At 33.4% G+C, this 13,700-nt stretch overlaps 1 protein-coding gene across 1 annotated transcript in view; it reads left to right on the top strand.

Moving 5' to 3' along the window:
* Positions 1-13,700, top strand: part of LOC143912683 (uncharacterized) — a 282,155-nt gene that overhangs the window by 259,016 nt on the left and 9,439 nt on the right. The window lies entirely within an intron of this gene.

Raw genomic sequence — 13,700 nt, 5'->3', positions numbered from 1 at the left:
TGATAAGGATCAAAAGAGTCCGTTTCCTTATTTTTATTATTGTTATTTTATACCCACAAAGGAAAATTATTCAATTTCCATATCGAACGTCATCGTAGATTTTCCATATCTATAATATAATATGTTTGCGTTGAGTTTTTCGCGAATGAAAATTGGTATGTTGTCCAATTAAAAATGGCCGACGTCGTTCATACAGGGATGTAAAATTTTATCGACGTTCGCAGATTGGAATGCTGTAGGATTTTCACGTTAAAAGTGGACCAAGCTGCAAAAAATACATACATACATATATAGCATTTTTTTTGACAATTTCGTGAATTTAATTAGACATATTCAATACATATAAAGCAGATTCACTTCGGAAGGCTTCGTGTCAGATTAATTCAAATATACGTATACGCACATATATTCCTAATATATATCCTAAAATTCGCAGGGCGTGTTGTGAACTTGTGAAATACCCGATTTCAATAAATGTCTTAAACGCCCGTCACCCCTATTAGAGAGTGACACGTTAAATCAATTCGAATTACGCGCCGCGAAATCAATTTTGAAACTCGCGAATTCCCCATACGTTCGATTCTACAAGATACACATATATATACATATATAAGATAAGTATATGTAGCAGAGATTTAGAATGTATGGTTTGCGAGCCGAATGCAGTGTCAAAGTCACTTTGGAATGAAGCGCAGTACTTCAAAAGGAAATCTAGTAAAAACGCCATGCGCTAAATGCGATCTAATTTCAATACAAATCGTGGGGATGTTATGTGAATGGTACGAAAATTTATAACGAATCTATTCATATTCACGACATTGTACAATTGACTTAATAAGATGAAAAAATCAATTGACTTAATAAGTAACAATGCATGTGGATTTATCGCCGTTGTTAATAATAATTGCAATTATTTAATTAAAAATGTACTAAAAATGACATTTGCTTCTCTACCATATAATGAAAAAGAGATTACTGTTAAGAGCCCAAAACCCACACCAATATTGAATATTTATTCAATTAAAAACGAAAACATATCAAAGACATTTTAATAAATATAAATATGACAATGTTTGTTAGGCTAATGATAAGTAGGCGTGTCAATAACAAATCAGGCGTGGAGCCGCTCGAGTAAGAAAACATTGCAGAAACGAAATCTTACTTTAAAGTTTAGACGAAACCACTTTGGTGTTGAATCGTATATATGAGAATGTAAGTAAATTACGAAATTCATACGTAGAAATAAAATCAGGAGCGAACAAACTGGCCAGGAAGTGGGGAGAAATATTCAAACATCAGGGCCCAAAATTTCTAGCTACGCCACTGGTGCTAAGGGGTTAGTAAAGAGTAGTAAAATATGTCACCACACTCATTGAGTCGCGGTACGATTTTTACGGGCGAGTGAAGAGCCCACTTTAGAATAAAATAAAATTTAAAAAAATAAATTGATCATTTTTTGGACAGCATCCTCTAGTTGAAAAGTCACCGCACGCCACTGATACATACATATAAATTATATTGAATTTAATAATAAAAACTCAAAATACTTCCAAAGTAGGTTGGATCTTTTTACATCGTGCTTAAGAGGGCTGGACACCAGCGCCTTGTCCATACAAACGTATTACACTTCTACCTTCCTCAATTATGGCACTAGAAAATACATTTTTTGATATGCTATGGATATCCACCATTGGGTTGCATCTATCGTTTTATTTTTTTGATTAGTTATTTTTTATAGGAGCTAGGAGCCGCCAAACATCAATAAGTCTCTTTTTTACACCCACGAAAAGAGTCCAGCGTGGTTATTTAACGGTCGATTTAAAAAAAAATACGCGCATAGTTGCACAGAAAATATCTTTCTCATACCGAGGCTGATTTTTTTTAAATTGGTCCAGTTTTGGGGGAGAAAATAGGAGAATACGAAACCTCGATTTTGTCAATTTAAAATACGTTTTATCTGGTCGAAGCGCAACTGTAGCATTCACTCAATATATATTCGAAGAAAGGAACGGCAACATAATTAAGGTTTCGGGTGTACAGCCCTCTTAACAAGATCTCCGAGCATGTTTACTTTCATACAATATTTAAATCTACAGTCTGAACTTTAGAACCCTGAACTTTGGTACAATATCTCATGACTGTAAAGTTTTCTGAAAAAAAATATTTTTTCCAACGATCACCCGAGCGAGCAACTCCGGAAAAACCTACTCCGATAACAAAACCAACACTTTTTTAATCATTCAAGCGAGTTTGACACCCCTGCCGTAAATACATACAAACACACACCCATATTATATTAAACAGCGTGCAACTGTATGAAACGATGATTTATTACCCTGTTCTGCGGCAAAGACACATCGTGTTTAGGCGAAAAGGCACATCTTGCAACCCCCCATCCCCCCACCTCCCATTTCCCCCTCCCCTCATCTCGATGTACACAAAGATACGGCTGTAAAACGACGACACTGTAAAAGTGTAATGCTCTTGTGACGTTTCGAAACGTAGCTCGGCATCCATTATCGCGCGGCGTCCATTATCATAAGCCCGCTTGATGGATACCGGATCATATTCCCGAATATCAACGAGAATAAAAAAAATAAAAATATATTCCACTTTCCTTTCCACGGGAATAAAGGACCGTTGTATCTATGTACGAGAGCGTGTATGAAAATTTCAGCGTAATTACGATTTGTAACATACATATGTACATATGCGGTCTCCGTGACGAGACAGAATGTTAAATGACAGAAAACGCAAATATCGAAAGGCAAAGATCGAAAATCGAAAGATCTTAAGTCGAAAGATAAAAAAAAGGGTGCATGGTAAACGGTACATACTCACTTAATTTGCCTTCCGATATTTGCGTTTTCTGTCATTTAACATTCTGTCTCGTCACGTAGACCCATACATATGATATGAACACTATTGCTATGTCCGATGAATTATCATGGGGTGCATTGTTAATTAAATTTTAAAATTAACATTCAAATGAACAAATATAATAATTTGTCAAAATGAAAATGTTTAATTAACCCTCCCTCACTGAAGTGGGGTATGCAAGTGCCCCAATTTTTACGTTTTTCATAATAGCTATGTGGTTTTCAAAGCTATACACCCTATATTTCTTGTATTCATAGAGTGAACTACAAGAAATTTATTTTAATAGATTTTGTATGATTTCGAAAAGGGTTACATAGTAAAAAAATACATTTATATATTTCTACGTTCCGAAGTATGATTTAAAGGCGGTAAAGATAAGTCATGTTTTTGACTGTTCGCTTGCATATTCTTGTTGATCGATGAATCAATGCGAGAGAAAGAGACAGCTATTGTTTTCGTCGCGTGAATATTGAGTCATGCAGTCGCCTGTTGGCTTTATCTATGTGTGTTTTGCGTGTTGATGCTTGTCTTTATTTTTTATACAAAAATAGTCAAAAACATGCTATAGGACTACAACTTTTTTATCTTGATGTCTAAAATGATTAATAAAATATATATTGAACCCATTTTTATTGAGAAAAGCTGTATTTTGATTAAAAAATCCTGGGGTTTTACTTGACCCCGATTCGGGACACCTTCTTCATCCTTCAAAGGTTAATAATATTTTATTTTATTTTTACATAGATATAAACTAGGAAGGCTTGACAAGAAGACCAATGTGCCTTCCTAGACAATTAATGAGAAACAATGCAGCATTTAATTATTACATAAATCACTGTATTTCCAGAAGCTGAAGAACACGAAATAACAGTGACTGTGAAAAAAAAAACGGGAATGAGTATCATTGCAACGTAATAATTTCAAATGTGTTCGTTGCCTGCGTTTTTTCGACAAATGGGAACGGTAACGAGAACGGGAATGGGAATGGGAACGGGAAAGAGATAGAGAACGGGAACGGGAACGGGAATTGCATGCGTTATTGTGGCATTGCAACGCACGCTGGGTTCAGCTAGTCGTATATATGTAAATTGAAATTCAATACAATAAATTAAGTGCTCTACCACACTTAATTTATTCTTATTTTTTAATTTACTTTATTATTAATTATTAATTATTTATTACAATTTTTATCCATGGCGGGGGCTTTATTCACGGGGGGTTAATGTCTAGGGGGTTTTTGGCCGGTAAATCACATGTCCGGATACCGATACGTCCACCTGCATTCAATTATATACGCCTCTATGATCTGGAATCCTTACACTAAGTCTCTATCTGTGAAGCTTGAACTTGTCCAAAGACGATTTCTCAGACTGCTTTAGAAGGAGCAATATGGGATTTACCCATACTTATTTCCTTCAAAATTCGTCATGGGTATGGTCGGCTACACTTCTCTTGACCACAGGAGGAGTGTTGCCCTCACCAAGTTCTTGTTTTCCATATTTAGAGGCTGTATCTCCTGTCCGTCTATCCTGGCTGAGTTGGGCCTTCATGCTCCAGAGAGTGTGATATGGACCCGCCATCGTCCCCTTTTTCACACTCCTTTGGCTAGAACTGTGGCATTTAGTTATTCTCCCATTCCTCGCGGCCTCCGTTTCTTAAATTCACTGGATGGTGCCATTGACATTTGTCACGTCTCTCTTCATTCTCTGCACCACTTCCTAAGTTATAGAGGTCGCGACCATTTAGAAAGTTAGTGAGTTGAGTTAGTGTTTTAAATTATGATTTCATGTTTTATTTAGTTATCTTTTCCTTATTTAATTTATATATTTGTATATATATTTTGTTTATTTAACTTGTATTTTTTCCTTTTGTACTTCTTAATCTTTTTAGCACACTCGTCGCTTTGGAGCAATCTGTTATACGAGTGTGCTTGATTAATTGATTTTGTAAAATAAAATAAAATAAAAATATGTGGTGTACAATTTCGATGTACAGGTAATGTATTAGTACGGGTGTTGATTTACAAAATTTTACTATTTTCCAGATTTAAATTAATTTCAAATGTATAAAAAAATTAAATTGGTCCGTACTATTTTTTTTTTGGGAAATATGTCATGGCGTAAGGACATGTCTTACGAATTCTCATGGCGTTTGTGACCGGGGTCAGTGGTATTGTTACGCTCCTGTCCGCGGTCTAAACGCCAGATGTCTCGACGAGATTTATGGACCGCGTACCGCACTTTGTTACCCCCTCCAATACACTTGGTCGCAATTCTGTAAAATGGAAACGGAATTTTCCCGATGAGCGCGGGTCGGGTGGAAAAACCCGTGAAAATTGCGCGCTCGTTGGGGAAAATCTGATAGCGCGCGAAGTTTTATAGCACTTATATGGATTAGGTGGATTTCATTTAAAGTTACGAGTATTACTATTGGTTTTTTTTTATGACCGAACTAGATACTAAATGTCTCACACGGACCAAAGGTGTCGGTTGACATTCAAACTACTAATGCAATTGTAAATAAAGTATAATGTGTTGGAATAATAAATACAATAATTATTGATTGAGGTCTCAAAGAAAGATCTAACGGTTAGTGTTTCATTTATTCATATACATATTTTATAAGCCAGCAGTATGGCTTAATGGTAGCGTGTATGTTTAGCATCGAGTGATCAGTGGGTTCGATCCACCAAAATGAAATAAATCAAGTCATTAGTCACCAAGTCACAGACCATGGTCATGCCAACAGCTACTAGTGGGAATCAAACCGTGACTACTCTGCTTGAAAGCATGATATGCTAACCACTAGTGCACGCTGCTGGTTATATATATATATATATATATATATATATATATATATATATATATATATATATATATATATATATATATATATATATATATATTCGCAAAGTAATGGTTTGTCGTTTTTTACAGAAAAAAAAAATATGATTGATTAAATCGCAACAATAGAGTACATACACAGGCAATGTAATTTCATTGAAAATACAATATTGACGTTCGGCACGTAATGAAATTAATTTTCAACATATAAAAATATTTTATACGAGTACATATAAACGTACATAATACATATTCAAAAAATTGTGGAAATTTTCCTATTCAACTTTGCGTTTGTTTTCCTATATACATATGTATGTAGGTAAATACAATTTTCGGTCGAACGCAAAACACATACATAAGTAGGCGGTTCAATCGATTTTTCATTAAATATTCTGTTTCAGTTTCAGACCTTTCTGAATTGACTGAAAATTTCATTAGAAAGGGATTTGATGCGGCTTTGATGACTCCAACGATCTTTCAAACTTTCGTGTTTTGTATGCGAAAAAATAAACAAAGTTGGATCGTGACAAAAACTCACCTCAAAAAGATGAAGTTCAATTAGTAGCTTACAGTAATGTTAACATGAATCGACTGGGATCGAAAAATAAACTGAATGCTTTGCTTGTTATATAGATAAACATTTTTTATTTGAGAGCAATCTCATTTTGGACTTCATGATCTTTTAAAACGTACGAACTATTTACATATAGAACTACTTATATTCGTAAGAGTCAATATTACTGGTAATGGGGATACGAAAAAGTCTCGACTTTAAGGTCGCTTCAAATCCAACATTATACAAAAATATTGGATTATAAAAATGGACGCGTTGTGTATATGTGATGGACGCGTGGACAAGTATGGATATGTATTTATTTTAAAAAATAAATACACGCGAACGAGGCGTACAACCAATCAGCGTGTAGTGGTCTAAAACGTTTGACCAATCAGAGCAACGACGATACATTCTGACCAATGAGTGCATTTTAAGCATCCGCTATATGGATGTGGTTTCACGACTGATCGTGCCAAGGGAAGCGGGGTAGTGGGGAAGTGGGGACCAAACCAGCTCCTGATATTGAGTACATGATTTGGAACGTGTGACGACATCGTCAGATGCGCTGCTCGGGACGGTACACACATGCACACATCCACGAAGACACACACATGTTCATTCATCATTTCGAACGGGTGAACGTATTGGAATGACGAACGAGTAATGCGCGTACTTGACTTTTTCTATTAATACCTGAGCGCGCGTGTCTATAAATTGCCTTATTTAATTTTTATTCTATTTTATTTTATTTTTACATCGATATATACCAGAAAGGCTTGACAATTAATTACAAACAATGCAGCATTTTATTATTACACTGTCATCACTGATTTTTAGATATTTCCAGAAGCTGAAGAACACGATATAAAAATTAATTAATTAATTAATATTACAAATTATACACACAATAAATACAGAAGATTTGTGACAACAGAAAAGATGATTTTTTGCCAATTTTGAGGAACCGTTTCAACAATGATCAGATAAAATTGGCAAACTCTGATAAGAAACGATCGATTTGTAGTCACAAATACCCCCAAATCTAACCAGCAGTATGGTGGATCGAACTCACTGATCACTTGGTGCTAAACATACACGCTACCATTAAGCCACACTGCTGGCTTAATGGTAGCTATATTTATATATAATATATAGCCTAAACCACACGTTAAAATCAACAGGCACAACACTAGTACGTATATAAATATACAATAGTACGAAAAGGTTAAATTAATAATTAGTTTGTATGCGAAAATTGTGAGATTTCCTCAACACGCAAACATCGAACGTTTGTTCTTTTTATTCGCATTTGCCTTACTTTCGATGCGGAAAATCTGGTATTTAAAAATTAATTGTATAGTAATCGCGTTACGGGTGAAAAGCAAAAAAAAAAAAAAACACCAGTAACCATAATCTTGGGGCCAACATCTAATATTTATGTTTATGGTGCGGACGTGGCGTTAACTTTTTAATGGTGAACATAATATATGAAGTTCACTACGTCAGCGGAGACCGTCATTGTGGGATTATTGGAGGGTTAAAAAAAGGGTAAACTCGTAATGTTGAATTTTTAAAAATGTACAACACATATGTACATATGTTCGTACGAACGAGGGTTGAAGTAATCATCGTTCGTTTTCGTATTTTATTTAATTGGATTGTGTTGGCTCGCGAGGGAGCGTCCGTCAGAATTGACGGGTGGGCCATTTAATTTACATTCTTAAATTCATTCTTCGTATTTGCCGGGAGCATCGCGTACCACCGATTGGGAAGCACTAAATCAAACTTTCTGTTGAATGCACGACTAGTTTTGATAGAAAGTGTACTAATTTAAATTCGAATCTACTGAATCCAAACATTCTTAAATGCTTTTTATTATTCACAATACGTTTTAACTTTATTTTGATAGCTACTGATTCAGTGATCATTATTTATTTTATATATTACTTTTATTTTTAGTATTTTTTTATACATGTACTAGCTGAACCCGGCATGCTTTGCAATGCCAGAATAAAGCAAGCAATTCCTGTTCCCGTTCCCTTTCCCATTTCTAGTGATGGTTGAAAGGAGTTCTACTAACGTCTCTTCAACGCCGTGTCGTCATAAACCAACTGGTAACGTGGTTACACATTTCCTTGACTACACAATGGCGCTACAAACTTTCGCGTCGGTAAAATCGTAATTACGAATATTATTAAGAAGTTTTTTCCCGTTTTTTTTTCACAGTAAACTTTCCGAATATGCATTCAACAAATCCTGAAAGTTCCATCGTAATCGGTTGAGTGGTTTAGGAGCCTATACAAGACAAACAGACAGACAGACAAATAGATAAACAATCTACAAGGTGTCTCAAAAGAAAAATTATATTTAGTGGATCGATTAAAAAAAAAGTAAGCCGTGTATCGAAAAAATGTTTATTAATTATTAAAGTACACAATTTGGGAATTTATTTCTTAAAAATAATACCGTCCAAATGTAGACCCTTGCGTTCGCAGCACTCATTTAATCGAACAGTAAAATTACTTATGACGGCTCGGCAGGTGGACTTAATGATGGCTGCCATTTCGTGACGGAAATTTTCTTTCAAATGCACCAGGGAAGTCGGTTTATTGACTTTAGATTTAAGATAACCCCATAGGAAAAAGTCCATAGGGGTTAAATCAGGATTGCGTGGAGGCCAATTTATGTCACCTCTCCTGGAGATCAATTTGCCCGAGAAAATTTCACGAACTCGTGGCAGAGACGTATTGGATGTGTGTGACGTTGCTCCGTCATGCTGGAACCATGTTCTTTGGTTATAGCCAGGAAAGTTTTGCAGTTCAGACACCAAGAAGTCGTCTAACATCTCCACATAACGCTCTGAATTCAATTATAAACTTTTTTTTGAGACACTATGTATATAAATAAAGTTTTTTAAAAACAAACCTCTTTTTTAGTTTTGTATATATTATAATATTATGATATATAAATTATTATTTTGAATAAAAATACCAATAATTTTATTTCACTACCACCATCTATGTATTAAACTAAATACTACATAGACGTCACCCAGATTTCAAATTTGCAAACTTGAAACGCGTCTTAAACGATATTTTATCTCTATCGTAATGACGGAGGATCCATTTCCTTATATTGATGACCAAAATGAGCAATATGGCAAAGTATAAAAATAATCGGATAAGATGCAAATTTTTTCCTGAATTGTAATCGTAAGTGAAACGTAAAGGAGGTTTGTAAAAAAATTAATGTCTGTATGTATGTCTGTCTGTCTCTGTGTCTCGAATAGGCTCCTAAACCACTGAACCGATTATGATGGAACTTTCAGGATTTGTTATATACATGTCCGGGACGATTACTGTGGAAAAAAAAGGGAAAAAACGGGAACGGAGACGGGAAAAACGGGAATGAGTGTCACTGCAACGCAATAATTTCAAATGTGTTCGCTGCCTGCGTTTTTCCGACAAATGTGAATGGGAACGGGAATTGCATGCATTATTGTGGCGTTGCAACGCATGCCGGGTTCAGCTAGCTTTATATATATATAGATACACCAATTTTAACTTTATTAACATGACATCTATGGTCAACATTGTACATAAGTATTTTTCAAGGCCAATTACAAAAATCGATCATCAAACTGCTCAAATTTTTGTAGCATTTTAAATATCAACAAATCATAAGATGCTGTTAACTCATAATTTGCGTGAAAAAAGACCCCATTGCCAATTTGTTGGAACAGTTTCTTATGAAATCAAAGAAGGCAAACTGAAATGAAACGGTCAAGTCATATATCTAAGGTTTTGCCAGCAGCAAAGCCGGGAATTGATCCCGTGACCCCATAATCGAAAGCATTACATGCAAACCACTTAACTATGTATGTTGCTGGCTAAATTTAAATTTACATATTTTTTTTAAATAGCAGAAACTCGTTAAAATTTATCCAAAACCCCCCCGGTGTGAGACATCTTTTTCACCACAGAAGGCCAAGAACGTGCCCGTGCCGTATGATTTAGTGTGTTTGCGCTCTTATCCGTTTTACAGATAAGCCAATCGTCGCTGAGAAATGACAAAGACAAACAATCATATCAATTACAACAATATGTATACCTTTCAGGTATTATCGTAGATTAAAGTTAACACAATTTAATTCAGATCGTCGACTATAAAAATATAAATAGTACATATGTATAAAATATATTATGAAACTTTATGAAAAATAGTTGTAAGCATTTTTTTCGACATTGCTGTTTATTAAAATAATGCTAAAATAAAAAAATCTTTTAAATAGATAATGATCACTGGATCAGTAGCTACTAGAATTGACATAATATGACTCTCAGGCTTTGAGTTTGTGACACTAAATTCAAAGTTGATACCGAAATCACATATACATGTATAATTTAAAAGGGTGGGTTTAGCTCACTTTCACGCATGTTCTCGCCAAGAAAATGAAACCGTAATTACGTTGGCGGTTCGGGACGTTTATTTTTTTTGCACGTTTTATAATAAATGTTTGCGTGGCACGCCACGTGCGAGACGCGCGTGAAAGCTCGCGTGCCACCCCTAACAAGGCGCCTATATTAAAATGCTCATATTTTCACATTAAACTATCGCCTTATAATATTTATATTAGCGGTGCACACTCTACTTTTAAACACATTTATATAATAGATATGCACATTGTTACATGCCGGCGAGTGTGATATACGACCTTTCCATTTTTAAGCACTTTATAAAATTTTCAAAAGGTACACATATGTTCATATTAAATATGGATTGCAGATTATATGTGAAAGTATATTTTAGCATAGACGACGATCGGTTATAAATAATGTACTTAGAATCAATTTGTTTTAATTTACTTATGAACGCAATGGCGATAATTTTACAAACATTTTTCATTTTACATAGTTATAACAGCGACTGATAATAAAAATGAAAATTTGTCATATTTGAAATTTTTCATTTGTCCGTTGGTTTATTATTTTGTTTCATTTTTTCATTTGTTTATTATTATTTTTTTTATTTGTTTATATTTTGTTGCATTTGTTTATTATTTTGTTTCATTTGTCCATTTTTAATTATTTTGTTTTATTTGTTCATTTGTTTATTATTTTGTTTCATTTGTCCAATTGTTTATTATTTTTTTATTTGATCATTTGTTTCATTTGTTTATTATTTCGTTTCAGTTAGTCATTTGTTTATTATTTTGTTTCAGTTATTCATTTGTTTATTAATTTGTTTCATTTGTTCATTTGTCCAATTATTTATTATTTTGTTTCAGTTATTCATTTGTTTATTAATTTGTTTCATTTGTTCATTTTTCCAATTATTTATTATTTTGTTTCAGTTATTCATTTGTTTATTAATTTGTTTCATTTGTTCATTTGTCCAATTATTTATTATTTTGTTTCAGTTATTCATTTGTTTATTAATTTGTTTCATTTGTTCATTTTTCCAATTATTTATTATTTTGTTTCAGTTATTCATTTGTTTATTAATTTGTTTCATTTGTTCATTTGTCCAATTATTTATTATTTTGTTTCATTTGTTCATTTGTTTATTATTTTTTATATTTGTTTATATTTGTCCGTGTATTAATTATTTTTTTTTATTTGTTCATTTGTTTATATTTTGTTTCATTCGTTTTAGTTACTTTTTTGTTTCATTTGTTTCGTTTGTCCAATTGTTTATTATTTTGTTTCATTTGTTCATTTGTTTATTACACTGGTATATTATATTATTTTATTTTATTACAGGTTAACCCATTTTTATATAACAAACATTACAAATACAATTATATTTATACAATATCATAAGAGACATTTATGGACAATTTCGACATAAGGCAAATTTTCTTGAGAAATACATACATTTTTACAAAATATATAGGTGGGTAATATACATATTTACAATAATTAAAAAATTTGAGATGTTCGACTTTTTGAAAAACGGGAATCAATTGCCAGTTTGTTGGAACCGTTTCAGCAATGAATGGTGAAATAAGATAAATTGGCAAAGTTTGATAAGAAAGGATCGACCTAAAGTGACATACATACATACATATGTATGTATATCCAAGGTTTGGCCAGCAACCCCGGGCCAGGGAATTAATCCATGACTCCTCTTGCTATGATGCTGGTTTCTGTTTTTCTTTTGTATATTTCATAAAATTTTATTTTTAATATAAAAAAATATAATTGAGATTGCAATCTAAAACATCAATAAAATGAAATTTCTACAAATGTACAATGTAGATTGTATGGAATCCACACAAATACAGCATAGTATACTTGACTCGTCTGCAAAACAAAAACATGCAAAATCAGAGGCGGCCAAACGAAAACGCGAAGCACTAATTAGAGTGTACATACAATGTATACAAGCTATATATGTATGAATGTACGTTTATATAATTTCAAGGTGTGCTTCAGCACCTGGGGAAATACTCGGTTGAGGTGCAACATTACAATGTTTTAATTTAATATTACTATGAGTGTACGTACGCGCAGTGCATTATCATATCGTTTCCATTGCACCATGTTTTGCATATCTTTTTGGCATACGAAATTCAAACATTGATGAAGTTTAATTAGAAATTCAAACTATAGTTGGGAAATTGTTAATTAAATTCAAAAGCTTCTAACCGAAACACAAATTTCGAAATAAACATTTATTTTCGTATACAATTTTATAAATTATTAGTTCGTTGTGAATGAAGAGGTTCATATATCTATACATATTACATAGAAATGTTAATGGAAAATACTTTGAGCAAAATTCGTAATTAGAGTTGTAGCTAGATTAGTTTTTCTTTCTAATTACATTAAGATAAGTACGTGTAATACAAACATAAATACATATGTATATAAATAACTAACCGGCATTACCCGGTAAAGCCGATTATTTTTGGACTTTAAGCCAATGAAAGTTGTAAAACAACCTTCCCAAATGCGATCACTAGCTTTATGTAAAAAAGCCGTGGCATTGAATAGCGGAAAAATAAATTAACCCGGCGTTGCTTGGGCATTTTGTATGGGAGTCTTGCAATCTCAGGCTCCGGAGTCATTTTAAAACACAGTTAGAGTATTGTGAGTTACTTACATTCATACATTTATATTTAAATTACTATTATTACTGGAATAATATACATACATATGTACCTATATATTTAAAATTATCGAAAAAACACGGTGTTGTTGAAGAAGATCGATAACGGTGTATCCCATATTTGAAGAAATGTAGGATGACTTATCGACGTTTCACGTGCCACGTTCCGTGCTGTGTGTTTTCACCCTTAAGCTACTATAGTTGGTAATCTAGTTTAGGTGGCTTTGAATCTAAGTTGAAATCTGACATATGTTCGTACATAGTAAAAGACTGCGATTATAGGTTTTTGAGCTCTTTTTCCTATTATG

This window comes from Arctopsyche grandis, chromosome 6 (genome assembly GCF_051622035.1).
Source record: "Arctopsyche grandis isolate Sample6627 chromosome 6, ASM5162203v2, whole genome shotgun sequence".
NCBI classification, from domain to species: Eukaryota; Metazoa; Arthropoda; class Insecta; order Trichoptera; family Hydropsychidae; genus Arctopsyche; species Arctopsyche grandis.
Note: the sequence above shows the minus strand (reverse complement) of the source record. Positions and strands in the feature narration are given on the sequence as shown.